The following is a 19,726-nucleotide window of genomic DNA, read 5'->3' as shown; positions in this document are numbered from 1 at the left end:
GATATTCTGTGACTTCGTGGTTCCATAGATGTGTATGTAAAGCAACAGAGCAGCCCTGAAACCTCTGTGTCTCACAAGTAAGACTGAGTCAATGTGATAAGCCATATGACTAAACACCCTATGTAAATATAACTTCAAAGGCCAAGTCCTACATTCCTGCCTTTAAATTTTTAGATTAATGTTATAAAACTATAGTTTCTTAATAAAGATAGATAGATGGGAAATCTCCCCCATATTTTTGAGATTTGTTTGAAAGCAGTTTCCACTTCATGATAATTTATTATTATTATTCCAGTCTAAAGAACTGCAAATCTCCAAATTCCCTATGAATGAGAAATTCTGATAAGCATATTGTTGCATAAGCACATGCTGATAATCAGCACATGCTGATTCTAAAAATAATATCTTGCAGGTTTTGCACCTGTGTTCACTGATTGACCGCAAGGGTGCAGAGAGCATGGCTGATAGGCTGCAATATCTGGGCAACCTCAGAATCACCACAGGCTGGAGAAAATATTTATATTGTAAAACAAAAGAAGAGAAAGAAAACAATTTGAATGCTTACCAGCCACTCCATGTAATTGTTAGCTCTCCCCTGACATGGCTATGCACAACTTTAACTAGATCTCTCAGACAAAGCTTGGGTCCCTGTAGTGGATTTATGTGGCAAGGTTTTGGTAGCAGGGGGCCATAGGGGTGGCTTCTGTGAGAAGGATCTAGAAGCTGCCCCATGTTTGGTAAGGGCCCCACTGCTGACCAGAGCCGAGCCAATAAGTGATGTTGTTTGCGCCTCTGTGAGAACATATTTAAGAAAGGGGGAAAAAACAGACAAACAAACAAACAAAAACAAAAACAAACAAACAAACAAAAAAACCCTACTACACAGCAGCTGGGAGAGTGAGAGGAGTGAGGAACAGCCTTGCAGGCGCCAAGGTCAGTGAAGAAGGAGGGGGAGAGGTGCTCCAGGCACCGGAGCAGAAGTCCCCTGCGGCCTGTGGTGAGGACCATGGTGAAGCAGGCTGTCCCCCTGCAGCCCATGGAGTACCACGGTGGAGCAGGGTTCCACCCTGCAGCCCGTGGAGGAGACCACGGTGGAGCAGGTGGACCTGCACCGACGGAGGCTGCGGCCTGTGGAAGACCCCCGCCAGAGCCGATTCCAGGGTGGACCTGTAGCCCACACAGGAGCAGGTGACCTGGCAGGAGCTGCTGCCCGTGGGGGATCCAGGCTGGAGCAGTTTGCTCCTGACAGATGGACCCCGTCGTACGGACCCATATCTGGAGCAGTTCCTGAAGAGTTCCTGAAGAGCAGTTCCTGAAGAGTTCCTGAAGCCCATGCAGGATCAGTTCAGCAAGGACTGCATCCCGTGGGAGGGACCCCACAGCACAGGGGACAAGAGTGACCGAGAAGGAGTGGCAGAGATGAAGTGCTATAGACTGACCATAACCCCTGTTCCCCTGTTCCCTTGCACTGCTCGGGGGGATGAGGTGGAAGAGGGTGGGTGGGGGGAAGGCATTTTTGGTTTCTTTCCTTTCTTTCTCACTTCTCTAGCTTGTTAGTAATAGGTAATAAATCTTACTATCTCCCTACTCTGAGTCTGTTTTGCCTGCTACGATAATTGTTGAGCGATATCCCCGTCCTTATCTCAACCCTTTAGCCCTTTGTGTCGTATTTTCTCCCCCTTCCACTTTGAGGAGGGGGAGTGAGAGAGTGGCTGTGGTAGAACTCGGATGCCCACCTGAGTAAAAGCACCACAGTCCTTCTGGGGACATTTCAACAGTGACTACTTGCAAAAGGCATAATGGTCAAATCTGCATCAGGTTCAGCTCCTTCCATCTTTCCTAGTCTTCCAGCACCATCTCAACAGGCCTTGCCCCTTGAAACATGATACATGATCCCCCCCCCCTTTTTTTTTGATGCAAATACCATTGTAGAGAGCCATCACAAAGATTTAACATAATTTTACATACTTTGAACAGAGACATACACTCACACACCCTCAGTGCTGCATACTATAGGCACAGCAAGTCTGAGACAGAGCTAGCAGTATGGATGTCAGTCATCCTGCATTATTTGGCAAGGGATCCCTCCCGGTCTTTCTTACTCAGAAATACAGATGCCTCCCAGTGTACATCCCAGGGTTTGAATGCTCTATGGTGCAGAAAGTCCTGAGCATCTCCCTCCCACCTAGAAGGCTGTCAGACTGTCTAGCAAAATTTGTCAAATAAAAGTTTAAAACAATTTAGCCAACTGACAAGCCATGAAAGCAGAGAGTAGTTTTAGGCCTAGTTCTGTAAATTCCAGCTGTTTTATATTTACACAAAGTAGCAGCTTGTAGGATGAATCTTTAAACCACTACTTTCCAATTTGGGAAAAAAGAGAAATTCATTTGGCTTATAATAAGGGGAACTATAATAAACTTCTCGTCTTGCAGAAAACAGGCCTCAAAAATAGCTCAGAATGGCCATGTTCAAGAATTCTGGCAAATTTTTCCTTTGGAAATTAAAGCTTCTCACTTTGCCTAAAACCAGCAGACATATCCAATCAACTGATAAATTTTATAGTTTATATCTCATAGCAGAACATTTCTCTTTGTAATATCATTGATGTTGTACTAACATAACATACTTCTGCAGTTCATTTGTGTAAGTCAGGAAGAAATCAGCACTTGTACTAGAACATCGTATCTTCTCTTGGTCATACACTGAAATCCACCACCAACTTCATCAGTAAATCTCATAGGCAGATGTTATCTTTAAAATTGTTGTGTATATGATATATTCCTCTAATCCACATACAAAGGACATGTTTCAGAGCACATTCTATTTGTTTCTTCCTTGGCATAGATAACATTTAAAGGGCCTACCTAATATCAAAACTGAAAACATTTTTATATCGAACAAGTAGAATATCTCAGTAAACAGATGACTCCTACCAGACAAAATCTAAGGATATCCAGGGTTAATATAATGCAGGAAAAATAATGGAGTTGAATCTAGTTGAGAACAGAGGTATGTAATGCTAGAGTGTTTTATGTAAGTGTCTTGTGGCCACATCAAAAAGAATTTCTCAAGCTTTAAATGTTTAAGAGCAAAAAAAATTTGGGGGAGAAATCAGACTGAACAGTTCTTGTTTCCATGAAACAGGAAAAAAAAAAAAGCATAAAAAAGATGTCCATAATGTCCATATTACTCTAAAGTGGCACTTCAAGACTGTCTAGTGGAAAATAATAATAATAATAATAATAATAATAATAAACACATACTGATTTCTTAATGTCAGGGAAAAGCTATTTCAATTGCTTTTCTGTGGGAAAATGGTGATACTTGGTAACCAGTTAGGTTGATCACAGCTGGCCATTTCCTATGGATATATCAGGAGATACTGTATTGATCCACTGTCAAGTTTTCTAATTTGAAGAAAATTGTTTGACTTCAGGGTGGCACTATGCATTGCTTGAACTCCACACTTCCTGGTGTGGGGGGTTCTTATTTATTTATGTTTAACACCAGAAACCTCCATTAATCAGCTGTAGAATACACGCAGAATTCCAGCTAGCCTTGGCAAGAGACTCTGCTGGGAAGTAACCCCAGACAGCTTCACTGTGGCAATTAAGCACTCATTCATTAGTAGTGTGAAAATATAAAGGCTGTCTGATGAAAACAGACATATATCGCATCCAAACTTTTGAAGGAAGGAATTCTGTGTTAATTTCACAGATTGTCTTGGCCAAATTAATTTATTCCAACCCTGCAAGAAGGTAGCTTGAACTGGATTGTGAAATCTAGTTTCAGTTTTCCTAATGAAAAGTTTCACTGAGTAACTCTTGGGAACAAAAACAGGCCCACATTTTTTTCCGATCTACATGCAGTCTTCAAGTTCACAATTTCCGTGAACATTTTATAAAGGGAATTAATCCAATATCATAGATAGACCAGACCAGCTGCTATTGCAAGTTGCTCATGCTCTTATTTAGAATTAAGCTTAATTAGTTAAATTAAACTTAGAGAATTTAAGAATTAAACTTAGAGAAATTTGCAGGTTTTGGTAGCATTTGTGTTTACAGCTCAAATACTAAGGGGTAACTCTTTAAGCCTCAGTAGGAAAGCATCATTTACAGACAGAGGAATGAGGGATAGGGTATGACCAAGGTCCTGGAAAGAATCAGTGTCACTGAGTGCAATTTTGTTGTCAGCCATCCTTCAGGAAGGATACATCTGACCTTATTCTTATGAAGAGCTTGATGGTAACCAAATGGGCTGCATTTGTAATCACTCTTATGCTTTGACTCAGGAGACGATTAGTCTTGTAGGCTTTAAAAGAAAGTTAAATGCAACCTCTGCCAAATGTTCAGCCACTGGAGACATACATGAATTCAGATATTTTTTTAGCAGGGATTTTATATCTATTCTAAAGAAAGGGAAGGGAAGGGAAGGGAAGGGAAGGGAAGGGAAGGGAAGGGAAGGGAAGGGAAGGGAAGGGAAGGGAAGGGAAGGGAAGGGAAGGGAAGGGAAGGGAAGGGAAGGGAAGGGAAGGGAAGGGAAGGGAAGGGAAGGGAAGGGAAGGGGAGGGGAGGGGAGGGGAGGGGAGGGGAGGGGAGGGGAGGGGAGGGGAGGGGAGGGGAGGGGAGGGGAGGGGAGGGGAGGGGAGGGGAAGGGAGGGAAGGGAAATCTTACTACTACTGTTGAAGTATTTTCCATTATATCAATTACTGATAGAGAATAGTGGAAGGGCAATAACTAAGACCTGTTTAAGACCCTTTAGTTCTGAAAATAATCTTGCAGAAGTCTGAAATACTTTAAAGTAAGCTGTGGTTACACTAGTTGGCATAAAGAGCCAACAGACCATTAGCCAGATGAAAATTGCTGCAATGTGACAGATGTTTGACTCCATTTCTGCCTGGAGGCTGGTGTAAACTAGTAACATCAGTTCTTTGCCAGCTGGATAATATTTGTATACAAGATACTATCTCTTGCTCAGGTAATACAGTGACTGTCCATTCCATGTTAGCCACTGGAATGAAGGAAAGAATTAGCCTAGGCAAAGGATAATTAATCTTATTAAAACATACCAAAACACAACAACTGGAACTCATTAGACTAAAACAAGATTGAACTTCTGGTCTCAGTTTAATTCCTTGAAGATAAGTGTCCAGAAGTAAACACTTTTATCCCTGTGGCACATTTATTAAACGTCTTTAAAGAGAATTAACAATTGAGAATCAGCATAAAGTCCAAACAACTCATTTTAACCACGCAGAAGTATTCTAGGTCAGCACAAATAAATCTGACAAGGTAGGGTGGAGAAAATTGTGCTGAAGTGTATTTGTTCTGTAGTAAAAGTACAAGCCATTCAGTAAAATTATTTGGGAATATTTCCCAAGCCAGGTACATTTCACTTGAAATAGCAAATATTTTAATATTTTGTTTCATACACTTGGATTTCCTGAGCAAAACTCTATATTTTTGTCTTGAATCTCAGTATTTTAGTGATCAAGTCTACTTGGCATTTACATTAAAAGGCAGATATTTTATTATTCACTGTAGCCACTTGCTTCTGTCTATAAAATTTTTTTTTTTTTGATAGTTTTCAAACTCTTCCTTTAGAATCTGTCTAGGACAAGAAAACCTAATGTGCACAACAAATGTATTCCAGCAGCTCAGTATAAACAAAATGTTGCAAAATTCTTTACTGAATCCTGCTGTAATCAACCAACAAAAACCCCTTCTCTCCCTTCTCCAATGGCTACACAAACTGAATACTCTGATTCTCTATAATTATTCTAGGTAATATTGCTCTCAAAAAAAAAAAAAAAACCTACCCATTTGCAGTCAAAAGTAGCTTGCATTCACTGGTACATTTTCAGACTACCAGACACATGTGCAACCACAGGAGCTATACAATGGCTGTTCTTTGGAAAGTAATATTTGAAGAGTAACAAAACTCATAGTTTATTCGACCTGCATATAAAACCATTGAAGTATAAGACATTTATCATATTAAAAATGCATCATTAAAGTTTAAAAGCAGGTGCAGTTACTCAATAAGTTAATGGTATAGTCTGAACACTCCACTCAAGATTGTATTGTTGAATTCCCGTTGGGATAAAACAGAAAGAGAAAAACAGAGGGAAGGAATTAAAATGACCTTGCACCAAGGTGCTGATGCCTGAGCCTGCATTTCTGGTAGGCTGTGGTTGAGCTCCACTCTGAGGATCTTTACAGCACTGCATTTCAGTACTGTGAATGGATGAACGCTACAAGTGACCATGAAAAAAAGCAACAGTCACTACGGAGAGAGACGTGGGTGACTCTACACGTACACTAGGACACAGTTTTTCATGACAGTAAGCCTTAGGCAGGCTGTTGAAGGAAGAATAAAATAATATATATCAACAGGAAAATATTAAAAAGTTAAAATATTAAAAAATAAAAATATAAAAATAAAAGTTTAAAATATTAAAAATTTCCCCTACCATTTAGGAGTCATGTACATATATATAATGAACCTGTATGGTCCCTAAGGAAATTGAATAAAGGACAGGATTTCCAATTTATGCAGAATAGAAATCAGTGACATTCTCAAAACATCTGTGTTTTTGAGCACATGCCTTTTTTTTGTTAGGTCCAAAACAAATTTATTTCATATCATTTAACTAATAATTTAATTTTAAAACTATTATAATTTCTTTAAATGACCATTTGTTTGGCTTCAGATATAAAATTGTCATCAGATGAAACTTGTCAAAACTCCCTTTTCCTTTGTTTTAGCCAAGAGTTCAGCATAATAGGAGTGGTTAAGTAGATCAGAGCAGTTTTTGCTGGGATCTTTACGTCCTCCCTATTTGAAATTCAGGATTTTCTCATTTAGATATGGCTTAAACTGAAGACCTTGACTGTATCTCCTCACCATGTGCCTATCTAAAGAGTGTATTTGGTATGCACTGCCACAGAGCTTGTGGCTAAGTTTCCTCTGAAAAGTATCTGTCTTATTCACATCATTCCATGTTACAAATGGACCCAAGCATAGTAAGTGGGGATATTTGTGGGATCAGCCTCCATACTGCACCAGAATGACCATGGCGATGTAACCACAGACTTCAGTGGGAAGCAATGCTGGATGAGTTTCCAATATAGACAAAACTTAAGTTGATGAACTTAGATGGTAGTAAACCATGTAAACCACACTACCATGATGATAGTGACTTGAACCACAGATATTTGAGGGAGCTTCTTTGTTTAGCTCTCTCAAACTTATGTGAGGAAGCTAGCTTGTTATCTTATCAGGACAAGGCTGATAGTAGTAAAATAGCTACCAGGCAGTTAGATGGTTTCTAAAGAAAAAAGATAGAGCTGAAAAACTGGCATGGAATTGAAAGCCTCATTTCCGTTCAGCCTGCACTCATATCACGGGTGTTTAAAACCCATGGGTTTTCAAGGTCTGCTTTATTTAAGACAGAACTGCAACTATGTAGGCCACTTAGTACCAGGTAACATTAATGGTTTTATTCACAGATAAAGTTTATAAATAATGAAGTGGCCAGCTCAGGGAAAAAAAAAAAAAAAAAAAAGAGAGAGAGAGAGAGAAATTGTGTTTATCTTCTGTTCAGTCTTTTTTTTTTTTTTGAGGTGGCATCTGATAAAAATCATGAAAACTAAATATCATTTTCGACAAAAAGGAGGTGAAGGGGAAAGAGGGAAAAATAAATAATTTTAAAATATCACTTCAATCATTCTGCTGAAAATTATTGAATGCTTCATCAGTGATAAATGATGTTTTAGCTGACCCCTGACATTGGTTCAAAAAACTTTGTAATATCTGTAAGGCATTATGAAACACGAAAGGTTTTTGAAACTGCAAGTTCCCACAGTTTCTGGACATACTTGCATACTGGGGCATTGCTTTAGTAGTAGAACCCTCAGTGGGAATATATAAAGAGCTTCTGAAAAAAAAATGGCACAAGGTTGTCCACTAGGCCACGGAAGAATTTGTGTCCCTCTTCTTCCTCTTCAGAAACCACAGTTCTCTGGAAGAGATGAAGAGATTTTTTTGATTCTTTTTCTTCAAACGTGCTTAAACAGGAATGTACAGAAGTAGCAAACTAAGCACAAAAATAAATTATTCATGTATATGTGTGTGTGTATTATAGAAATTGTCTCCTTCGATAAGCAAAGCTGTGTTTTGGAATGGATATGGATATATGCTTTCAGAACATAGGCCACATATCACCAGGTTATATTGATTACAATACTATCACTGTGTAAAGAGACAAAACTGATGCAGACTTCATAGACCAAAATCATATCATTGAAATGCAGTGTATTGATTGTTGTTTAAGTGAAATATAACCCATAAGCTAAAAAGAAAAATATTTTAGAAGTGCAAATTCTTTAACAGTAATTTGCACACATGCATCAAACATAAAATCATTTAAGGTACACATACCTGAAGTATGCACAACCTTACAATGTGATGATACATATGCGTATTCATAGTGATACATTCCTTTAGTTTCCATAGCTCTTCCTCTGTATAAGAGTGTTCTTCAAGCTTCAAACTAAATAATGCAATGTATGTTTGAATTTCCAAATAAGTTTATACCTTTAAAAGAACACAGCTAAACTCTAGAAGCAAACAAATTTCTAGTCCAATTAGAAGTTCAGAAAAAAATCAGTAGAATATTCATTATTCACATTTCCTTAATTTCACTGGACAAGTACACTACAAATTAACCCAGAACTCATTATTACTTTGGAGGTCAAAATTATTATTCATTTTCTGCCCTTCAAACAAGGAAACTTAGTTTGGTATGCTCTTAATTTTTCTACTAACATAAAATGGAATGGTTAATTTTTCAGCATTTGTTGTTCATTATTCACTAAAGAAAATTATCTGTTTTATAATTTATCATTGATGTTCTATTTATGTACCATGAGTGGTTGTCATGGTTTGTTTTTCATCTTTCAAAAATTAAAGATGAACTAGTTCTTTTGTTGTTATCCACAAATGAAAGAAATGAAAACTTGTTCTTCAGGTTCCAAAATCCACATATTTGTGCTGACAACATATTTCACTTTAAAGAGAAGTCACCTTCATTGTGAACTTTGCCTAGTTCGTGGTTTATTGGCTAATACTTTAGATAGTACATTTTGGAGAACACTACATAAATTCCTGTTTGATCCTGAAAATTTGCATTATTTTATTAATATGCTTACAATAAAGTTACATATTCATCAGTTTTTAAATCCTTTCATAATGATTTTCCAAAGTAGAAGCAAAGATTTATAGACAGATACCTGTATTGAAAACTTAGCTTTCATAATTGCTACTCCTCCTGATTTCTGAGTATTGTCCTTAAAACTGTTTGTAGGAAAAAAAAAAAATATATATATATAAATAAAAAAATCAAGGTGTTCAAATTCATAAACAATGATAAATTTTGCTGTGCATACAGAAAAAGTTGCTGAATACTCATACCACAAGTTGGTGTCCATATGTGTAGACATTATCCTGAAGACAGTACTTCATGTATAGAAAGCTTAAGTTTGAGAATCTATCCTATGAATGACACTACAGGAAAGATGCAGGTGCCTATTCAAATGACTAAATATACATGGCCAAAGACATCTTTGGTGTTTTAAATAATACAGATTTTTTACACAAAGTCAGCAGGTGTGCCACAGAAAGTACAGAAGACTGCATCCTTTCTGAGCAGTAGTGAAAGGAAGGGAACCCTGAGGAACTGAATAGGTATCATTCACAGCTGTCATTAGGAAATCAAATCTTTCCTCTCACATTTGGCACTGATGATACAGTATTTTGGTATTTTGTCTCTACCAACTCCACTTCTATATTCTAAGACTACCAAAGAGTTTTTGGATAGATGTGTAAAGTTTTTAGATGCTAAAAAAAAATAAAAAATAAAAATCTTCTGAGTTCAGTCAAGCACAAGAAATGCCAAGATCAGTTCTGAGAATGTCTTCCAGTGATATATGTTAAATGCATGCAAGTTCTAGATTGAATCATGCTTCTGTTATCTTATGAGCACTGATTCCCAAGAGTAAGATCACTGATGCCTACCATAATCATGTTTGCCACAACCCATATATGTGATCACCACCTGTGGTGTAGCAAGACTAGTCAGGCAGGACATCCTTGGCTGATCTCTGTCTTAATTCCTGTATAAAAAGTTACACGGGTACCCATCCAAATTAGAAGATAGTCCATCAGATTATATAGTTTACTGGTGTCTCAAAAAACTTTATTTATTGACAAGATGTGAGACTGAGTAGTGACAGACGCATTGCAGCGAAAAGTTGATATTTTGAGACTGTCATTTAGGGAATGACTCAAAAGTGTGACATTGTATTCAAGTATGGTTGATAATCGGTGATAACACTACCAACATGCCTCTTATCTTTAAGCACTCAAGGTATATAGGAGTTAGGCATTCAAGTGACTTGTTTCAGGAAATTCAACTCCACGAAAGTGGAGTCTCATCAGAAAGTGAGTTGACTCCAGAGGGAAAAAATACATTAACGATCCCAAATTCTTGGTAGCCAACCCAGATCCATATATTTCCTTAAACAGAATTCTTCACAATAAGCAACTGAAAGAAATTTAATAAAAATGAAAAAAGAGAAAATGTATTGTGATACTAAAACTTTTTATTTGAGATTCCCAACTAATCACTGACAGTCATCTTAGTAACAAGTTTGGGCATTTACCTCTGCGTCAATAAACAGTAAAACAACCACACACACACAAACACACACACACACACACATACACAAAAATATATTAATTACTTTCTGGGGTAGTAAAATACTATTATCTTCAATTCTAGTACATATTTACAGTATCATTTGCAAACCAATTGTGTAGCATACAAACAATACTCATTTTGTAACACATAGAATTCCTTCTTGAAAATCACAGTATTAACGCCCCAACACTTGAAGAACTAATTTAACTGGTTGTGCATCAAAGGTTTCACAATGTAGGTATTAAAAATAAATAAATTAAAAACTCAGGAGCATCAACATGTTCCACACCACGTGTCAAATATGTTATAGAACATCACAGCACATATTCCAGAGTGAGTTAGCAAAAATTCTGCAAAAATTCTGCACAATGTATCACATTCTGCACAAATATCTGCACAATATGTGCACATATGTGCACATATCTGCACAAATATCGTAATACTCTTTCCTGTAAAATTAGTTTGTTTTTTCCTGTAAAATTAATTGGCAACAAATGCATCCCAGCAAGCCTCACAGTCCCCATGCAACACAACACTTTATTTGGATTGCAAGTATTGTGTAGTAACTGTGGCACACCCCGTATGTGATTTTTACATTTACTCAAACGATGGATTTTTCCCTTCGTATCTATTATTTATGTCAAGGGTGGCTTGTCCCTTGATAACCATTGATAGGCCTTCTAAACAGTTTAGGTGAGCTACATATTAATACATGCTAATGTTCTGACGCAATAACTCTTCTGAATTGATACCACTATGGACTGTAATGAAATACATTGCAGACTATATTCAGCCCACAATGGATGGAATATGGATTCTGCTGTCCTGATTTACAGTTAAATAATGACTGGACTCATTGCTAATGAGATTCTAGAACTCTTGTTTTGTTTTAATATAGTTTGCATTCTACAAATTTGTAGTTTTGATGGTTACTTTAGGTTTTTTGTACTGAAAAAATACACTTCTCTTTTTGTTTGTTTATTTTTTTGCTTGTTTTAATGTAAATTCATTAGTGCTGGCAAATTTTTCTTCAGTTCAATTTTGAAAAATGGTATCTACAGTGGCTTTTAAACAATAAATGAAGAAGAAAACTTCTTTATTAATTTTATGTTGATCTAAACCTGCCCAATAAAAGGTCAATTTTTAATAAAATTATCAATAACATTTAATTATAAAAATGTGAGGAACTCATGTACTCTCTAGCTCTTCTGTTTCTAAAACATTGGAGATAAGAAGGAAGGAAGGAGTATATATCGGAATTTAAGTTGCCTTTTTTTTGGTAAATATTTGCTTACTGTCTACTTCGTTATGCTATTTTCTTTCCCCTGGAGCTGTATAATATTTTTGTAGTTATCCTTGCAGTGCCAAGTGAAGAGGGATAGAAGGATTTGTTCAAGGTCACCTGAACAGTCTAAAATGATGCTGGAAAATGAATTTTACTAGTCCCAAGTTAACAAGTTGTTAAATCACACTTCTTCTCAGTGTAGCATTACACTCCAATTTGAATTTTGGAGGTCCATGGACTATTTTTGATCTTTGTTTTATGAACGCATGCAGGAAGATGGAAAGGATTGAAAGCAAGATGCTAACAATGAAAATAAAAAGGCCTTCTGTTATTGCTAAGATGTAAAAATAAATAAATAAAATAAAGAGCCATGAACAAGTTTATTTTCATATGAGAGAAAGGCAGGACTACTGGCACAGAGCTTCTCTGTGCAACTGAAAAATATTAAATCCCATTCTCTCAAGGATGCTACCAACTTGTCCACTACCACATACAAAGTAAAAATTCCCTTTCAGTCTGCTGTTCGGTTACCAGCATTAGTCTAAGCATGTTAGTGATCCATGTTCAAAATAACGAAGTAAATTTTGGCAAACTTAATATTATTGCTACCTGATAATGAGGCCTTATTTAAAAATAACAGAGCACATGAAAGCATATGGGTGTGAATTTCCCTCAGAGAAGAGGGAGCAGATCAGCCCTCTTTCCCTAGCTCTTTCCTCCCTTTGCAGGAATGAGGATACTTAATGATATATTCATAAAAAATGTCCCAAAAGCTATGGTTTGGAAGGAGAGGAAGGGAAGTGCAGCTTTGTACATTAAATATTAAATGCTTGAACACGTTTACGTTTCCTTTGTCCTCTTACCTTTCATATGTCTTTTTTTTTTTTTTTCTTTTTTTTTTCTGGCAATATGAACTATATCTGAGTTCTTGTCAAGCCTGGGCTGTTTTTCTAGAACCTACTACATTGACACAGCTGGGGCATGTGAATGCTTCTCAGACATTTGGGAAGGAGACTTTTCCCCCTCTTTTTCTTAGAGAGTAAGATATGCCCATAGCCTCCTATATATTTCAGGTTTGTTTTTGTGACTTAGAGCTAACTTCTACCTTTGAAGAAAGTAAAAAAAAAAATAAATGGAGAGAGAGAGAGGAAAAAAAAAAAAGAAAAGAAAAATAATTTAGTTCAGTACTATGAATAACTGGGCACTTAACATCCCAGTTGTGATCCCAGTAAAAGAGTAATTCCCTTGAAGTCAGTGAAATGGTGCTGGATTTACCTCAGGGCAGAATTTGGCCCCCCACTAGTGATCCAGCTATTAATAGCTTTGCATTGAGAAAAATCATTCAATAAAATAATTACTCGTCTTGTCAGTGGAACCGTTTTTTTAATGTCCTACATAAAATCCTTAGACCAAAATTCAAAGCTATATAGAATAAATTAATTAATTGGGGAATTAATTGGGCCATGTTGCCTTTTTTAAAACTAAGCTGTGTTTTAGTTATATTTTGTTATGTGCCCAGAGGCTACTGGGCATGGGTGCCCTATAAATAAAAATGGATAACATATTATTATTAATAATAAAGGTACCACAAAATAGTTTCACCACTTTTTCTATACAGCTCTTAGAACAATCACAGTTGAGGGGCAGTGAAGAAACAGTCAGGGTTGTGAGAACATGCTGCGGAGAAGATTGTTTTGCCAACAGCAAGGACTGTTTCAAGTCATTGTTCTCCCCTTCTCCTTCACCCTCCTCCCTGGTCCTTCACAGACCTTTCATCTCTGTTCCTGCTTGGCAGCATCTGGTAGTTCCCGTTTCCATCTAACTTGCATTCTCTCTGATGTGATTCCTGCAGGAGCTGATCTCAGGCAGCTCCTCCTTCCAAGCTCTCCTCCCCTCTCAGGCCTGAAAATTTTCCTGTCTTCTGTGCTCAACCCCAGTCCCACCACACATGCACAAGGTGTGTGGAGTGAAATCCCACGGATCTGCAAAATAAATCTTTAAGTTTCATTCTTCCCTCTTTTTTAAGCTATATATTTTAGTGTGTGTGTGTTTCCCAGACTGTATGAAAATATATCTTATATATACATATATTTTTTTTAACATTTAAAAAGAATCTTTTGACTTCACCTATTCTTGATGTAAAAACCCTCTTGGCATTTTGACAGCAAATGATTAAAAGCCTTTCTCAGTATGTTACAAGCAAATATGAATTTTAACAAGTAAACTTACAGAAATGAAATATTCTATTGTTGTCTAATGCTAAACTAGCTGTCAAGTTTCAGACACTTGCTGTTAGTATAAGCAATGATTAGAATGAAGGTATGTTAAAAAGAAATACAGTCCAGGTTTTACCTATGTATTGCAGATATAAAATTGGGATTTATAGATTCTTTGGATGACATCAGGAGTAAAGTGGTGATTCTGTTCTGGGATTTTACATTTTGCTCCACAAATTATTATATATCATGTGCCTCCGTTTGTGTCTTGCACACAGCAGTTCTCAACAAGTTTCCAAGTCAGAGTAGAGGAGAAAGTTTGTTAAAAACAGTCATTGTATAGACTACAGCAAATACTTTAAAATTACTTTCTACAATCTTACAGGAGGAGACAGTGAGAGAAGAATAAATAGACTTGAAGTGTCAGCTGGGAAGAGAAGCTGAGAGGTCAAGAACTTTAGCAGCTTTCTGACGTGAATGTGGGAAAGGAAAGGGAGGGATGGGTACTACTTAAAAATGCAGATGAAAGGAATAAAGCAAATGATTAAATGGAAGGTACTGGATGAGCTGTCAGAGGCACACTGTGAAGTCATAAGAGACAGCGAGGCCTCTTCACCTAAGCAGAGGGAACAATGACAGAACATGGTTGAAATAGCATTTATATTCTTCACTTGCAATCCCTCCCTTTTTATCTGCTGTCTAATCACTGTGAAGAATACTAGCATCCTATATGTCACTCAGGCCCATAATCCCAATGTCATTGATGACTAAGGTATCATTAACCTTCTAGCAATTTCTTCAACAGATCTAGCAGTTTCTTGTTGCACAATATCTCTTACATACAGATTTTTCCACCCATTCATCTTTTTTGCTGGTGTTCATTGTCTAACACACACAAAGTTAAAAGTCCTTTTCATCGATCTTGACAAATGCTTCCTTGGCCTGTTTTTACCCCTCCAAAGTGCTGCATTTACCTAGCTCATCATTTTGGCCAGCTCTTGGAATTCTTCGATGGCTCCCTCATCTCTATTAAATGAAAGTTTAAGTATTTCTTTTTATCTCCAAAGCCCTGCACAATCTTCTCTTTCATTTAATTCTCAGAGGTGGACCAAAGGTGCCAGTTCACACGGTGTTATATTTTCAAGAAAACAGCTTATCATACTTACCAGTATTGTCTTACTGCTTCCTTGTATTCCCCTATCTGTCAGTATCTGTGTGTGATCCATCTATATCTTGTAAGTCCTACTTGATGGGACTGGGATTTTTGTGCCATTTTAACATATAGTGCTCAGTACACTGAAATGCTCATCTGCATCTGAAGTTCTTAGTAAGTTGTTACAATATTCTTACAGTAAAATATAGTATATATAAAATCGTATAGTGTCAAAATAGAATATTTAACTCTATGGTGCAATACAAGAGCAAGAAAATGAAAAACTGAAGAAATAGCTGTCTGTTATCAGAGTTACTCTGGAGACCAAAACTAAAGGAAGTCTGAGGGAAGTAAGCAAGCTGCACATGTGAGCATCTCGGTTTGAGGTGGATGAATGAAAGACTTCCTTTAGAATTGTCTCTCATTCCAAACACCCTCAAGCAACAAATGGTGTCATCTGTAAGATTTAGTTCTCTGCATCAGACCTTAAGAGCTGAAGTAACAGACTAGATGGTAAAAAACATAACCTTCTTGGACACGGATTGTTCTCAAGATGTGCTAGCTTTTTTGTAATGCTGTTTCAGTAGCACTTCCCTAATTTTAGTGTTGTTTTTTTCAGAACACTGGTGAAGGAAGCATGATATGGACCAGAGGATTACCTAGATTTATCAATATTAAAGTGTTATTTAACAACACTTTGATTAAACCAAAGTTTGTAAGCAGATAGTCATCATTTACTACTCCTGATACATTAGTCCTAATTACTCTGAATGTAACATTATATCAGGTGATGTTTTGAATCATATTGTTTTCATAGGTCACATCTTTAAATGTCAGTCTTGAACAATCTAAATAGTTCTGTGATAACACTGGATTTCCCAAGATGTCATGTTAATGTTTAAGACAGAGCTCCCTTTAGATAAGTTCTGCTGCAATGTCATATGAACTCAGACAAGTTCAGAAACTGGACCAAATGAGAAGCTAGGAGTAAAACACTGCACGTGCATGTAGGGGAGTCTGATCTACTAAGTTTTATGTTGTTCTCTTTGGAAAAGAGAAAATGAAAAATTCGTTTCTGTGCTTATGACCAGAAATATCAAGACAATTTATACATTAGACTTCTAGCTTGCCTTGTGAGGTATTGGAATTTGTATTCTGAAGAGAGCAAAATGGGACTGGGATTAGGATGCTAAATGAGTACATGGATAAATGCACAGAAGTCTTTTTTTCTATTTCTTTTTTCTTTCTGAAAGGGCATCATATAGGCAACTGAAGTCTGGTATAATCTCACAGACTATGTTCATGGATCTATATTCAAAGTATCTCTGAAAGTTATGCTGAGTTCAATTTTAGAGAAACTTTTGCAAACTTTACCCTAAGAAGATCTGGAATCTGATATCTCTCTACAGCACTTCATTCCAGGGTTAACTGTTTAACTTGAGAGCTACTGATGCTATCCCATATCAAAGGGGGTTAAAATGAAAAGAGAAGAAAAAGAAAAAAAAATATTAAAAGAGAGTCAAAGGTCTCAATACCAAACCACTAGCTTATATTCTTTTCCCTGACCTCTTTCTGCATCACAACTCTACACACCTTTTCAAAACCTGTGATTTTTTTTTCCATTTTGAAAAGAAAGTAAAATTTGTGTGAAGAATAATGTGAAGCACTGTCTTCAGACTAGATTTAAACTCATACTTGGCCTAATTTTAGTTTATAAAATTCCTTTGAGAAACTAACTAAAATTTAATATGGGGAGGTGTGTATAATGTAACTATTATAAAGAAATTCAGACATTACTTCGATATCCTGGAAGACAGATTTTGAATTAAGGAGAATGCATGCAATAAAAATGTTACCAAAATGATTAGCATAAGTAACTGAAAAAATCTGATTATAAGAAGGTAAAGTAGTTTAACACACGACTACATTCATAAGTATGAAATATTATAATTCTATTGTCTATTCTTCCTGTGAAAAGTTAGCTCCTTCAGGAATGTCTTAATGAATAATAAAACTGACTTGATTTTCCCACTGCAGTCAACTTTGCTGTCAGGCTATTAATGATTCATAATGACTGTATGCTTAATAGTTTTATGCCAGATAAAAGCCATCCAACAGAAGCAAGTAGCCAGTGTCACTCCTGCAACTGCTCTCTTGATATTTTCAGTACTATTGGTAAAAACAATCTCTAAAAATGCAGAACAGCTGAGCTGAAATGGGAAAATGGTTTTAAATCACTCAATAACATCAGTGATGAAGTCATATAAAATTCTTTATTGCATTACCTCTGCTGTAGAAGAAAACACAGAGGACTAGATTGCATGCTGTTTGTAAAAGATGTCATATTTTCCTATTCATATAATTTCATATTCTTGGATATTTTATTTTCACAATGCAGTCATTTGGATAACAGAACTAGCCAATGCTTAAATGAGAACACAATGTGTACTCTGAGAATAGCTGAGCAGAATAACACTCAAATCAGTTCTGCACAAGATGATAAATACCCGGACCGCTCTGAAGCTGTAGGAGTTTATCTACTGTATATGTAAATGTTTTTCTTTGCTTTGAGGAAAGCCTTTGCAAGAACAATGTCCTTTAACAAAGGTCTAAAAATGCATGTGAAAGCCAAACATAATAACATTGTTATTCTGCCACTTATTAACAGAACAACGGGTCTTACAACAATTAGATATGAATATTGCAAACTGAATTTAATATTAAGCTGTCTTTGAAATGCCACTTTGCAGCAGGTTTTCAAATGCTTAAAGCACAGCAGGAGGCTAACTCCATCTTCAAATATTAAATCAAAACCTTTTTCTAACCTGATAAATCTTTCTGAAAGCAAGTTCTCTTATTCAAGAGAGAATTATTAAACTATCAGGCAAGAAAACTGAACCGCCCAGCCTATTCTTGGCACAAGGTATATACCCACAATGATTAAAAACAATAATGAAAAGGATTAACAACATTTTAGAACAGTGTCTGAGAACATTCTTAACCAAACATAGGTTATAAATTGCTAATAAGTCCAGTGAATTGGAAACAGCACATACTTAAGCATGGTCCCACTCTCAGCTAGAAATTTCACATTAAATACAAGTCACTCAGAAATGTTGCATTCGCTGATCCCTACAGCCAGTTTCATGCCATTGAAAAGATCAAAGATCTCTAGGAAATGGTAAATTCAAGGGCACATCACTTAAGAATACCACAGAAGAATCACAGAGACACATTCTGTGCTTGAATACCTGCTCCTAATAGCAGCAGGAACTGTATGCAGTCTTGATATATTTGGCCCATATTAGTGACAGAAACCACTTATTAAGCTATATAAAACAATACATCTCACAGATTTCAGTCCAATCCACTTTTTAATGTCCCAAGTGAAAAAGCTTCCCTTGGAAGATAGCCTAATAGAGACAATTGGCAGGAAATATACCTGGTTCTTTTGCCTTCATTTATCTACTTTTTTCACAGTCTTAGTGCAGTCGTGCCAGGATTTGTATCAGCCAATTCTTTTCCGTCCTTGGCAGTTGCAGGACATTTTTAACGTTATGTTTTTCCTTTAAACATTGCTACCCAAGTCTCCAACATTTAGCTTACTAATTTCCACCCCCGCCACCCAGTGTCAACAATTGCTTGTTACCTAATTACCTTGGCTCTTTCCAAACTGCAATTCTGATAATGAAATACCCAGGAAGGAATGCACTGCCTTAGATGGGATCACACCAGAGTCCTAGTGAAAAGGAGTACTATCTTCATACACAGTGGTGAAGTGCTTTGCTCCAAAACTAGGACGGCATTCTTTGGCTGTCACATCACAGTTCATGTTTAATGTCCTTCTTCAACACACATAAAATCCTTTTAGTTTCTGTCTTCCCTTCAGTGTTGGTATTTAAGATTATTTTGCTTTTGCTAATTCACACCAGCTCAGCATGTAACTGACTTTGCTGTTTTCTATCCTAATCTCTCTGGGATGCCTTTTATCACTCTTCTGTCCTTGTCATTAATCCCCTCAATGCATTTACTGTCTCTTCCAAATTATTAATGTAGAGGTTAGATAGAAGAATGAACCTAAAACCCACCAGTATTCCATAAGCTATTTCCCCATATCAGGAAAAAAAAAAAACAAAACATCAATTAGTTGTCTCACATATAATTTTCATTCATTTAGCTTGTAATTCTCATGATTATGGTCCTAGCTTTTTTTTTTTTTTTTTTTTTTTTTTTTTTTTTGTATATGAAACCAAAATTTGCATGCATTTCATCTGCTGTTCTCTTTTCTTTCCTTTGGACTATTTCCATA

General features: G+C 36.6%; 1 long non-coding RNA gene across 1 annotated transcript in view; it reads right to left on the bottom strand.

Annotated features, from left to right (window-relative positions):
* The window catches only part of LOC310893061, a 97,054-nt gene extending 78,027 nt beyond the window's left edge, over window positions 1-19,027 (bottom strand). Inside the window, exons 1-3 of the long non-coding RNA XR_014578675.1 lie at window positions 18,860-19,027; window positions 9,295-9,358; window positions 5,820-8,024 (exon numbers count right to left, since the gene is read on the bottom strand). This is a non-coding gene — a long non-coding RNA (uncharacterized lncRNA). The remainder of the gene's footprint in view (window positions 1-5,819; window positions 8,025-9,294; window positions 9,359-18,859) is intronic.
* Window positions 19,028-19,726: the final 699 nt, after the last annotated feature.

This window comes from Anser anser (genome assembly GCF_964211835.1).
Source record: "Anser anser genome assembly, chromosome: 1".
Lineage (NCBI taxonomy): Eukaryota > Metazoa > Chordata > Aves > Anseriformes > Anatidae > Anser > Anser anser.
This window is presented reverse-complemented; position numbering and strand designations above follow the sequence as displayed.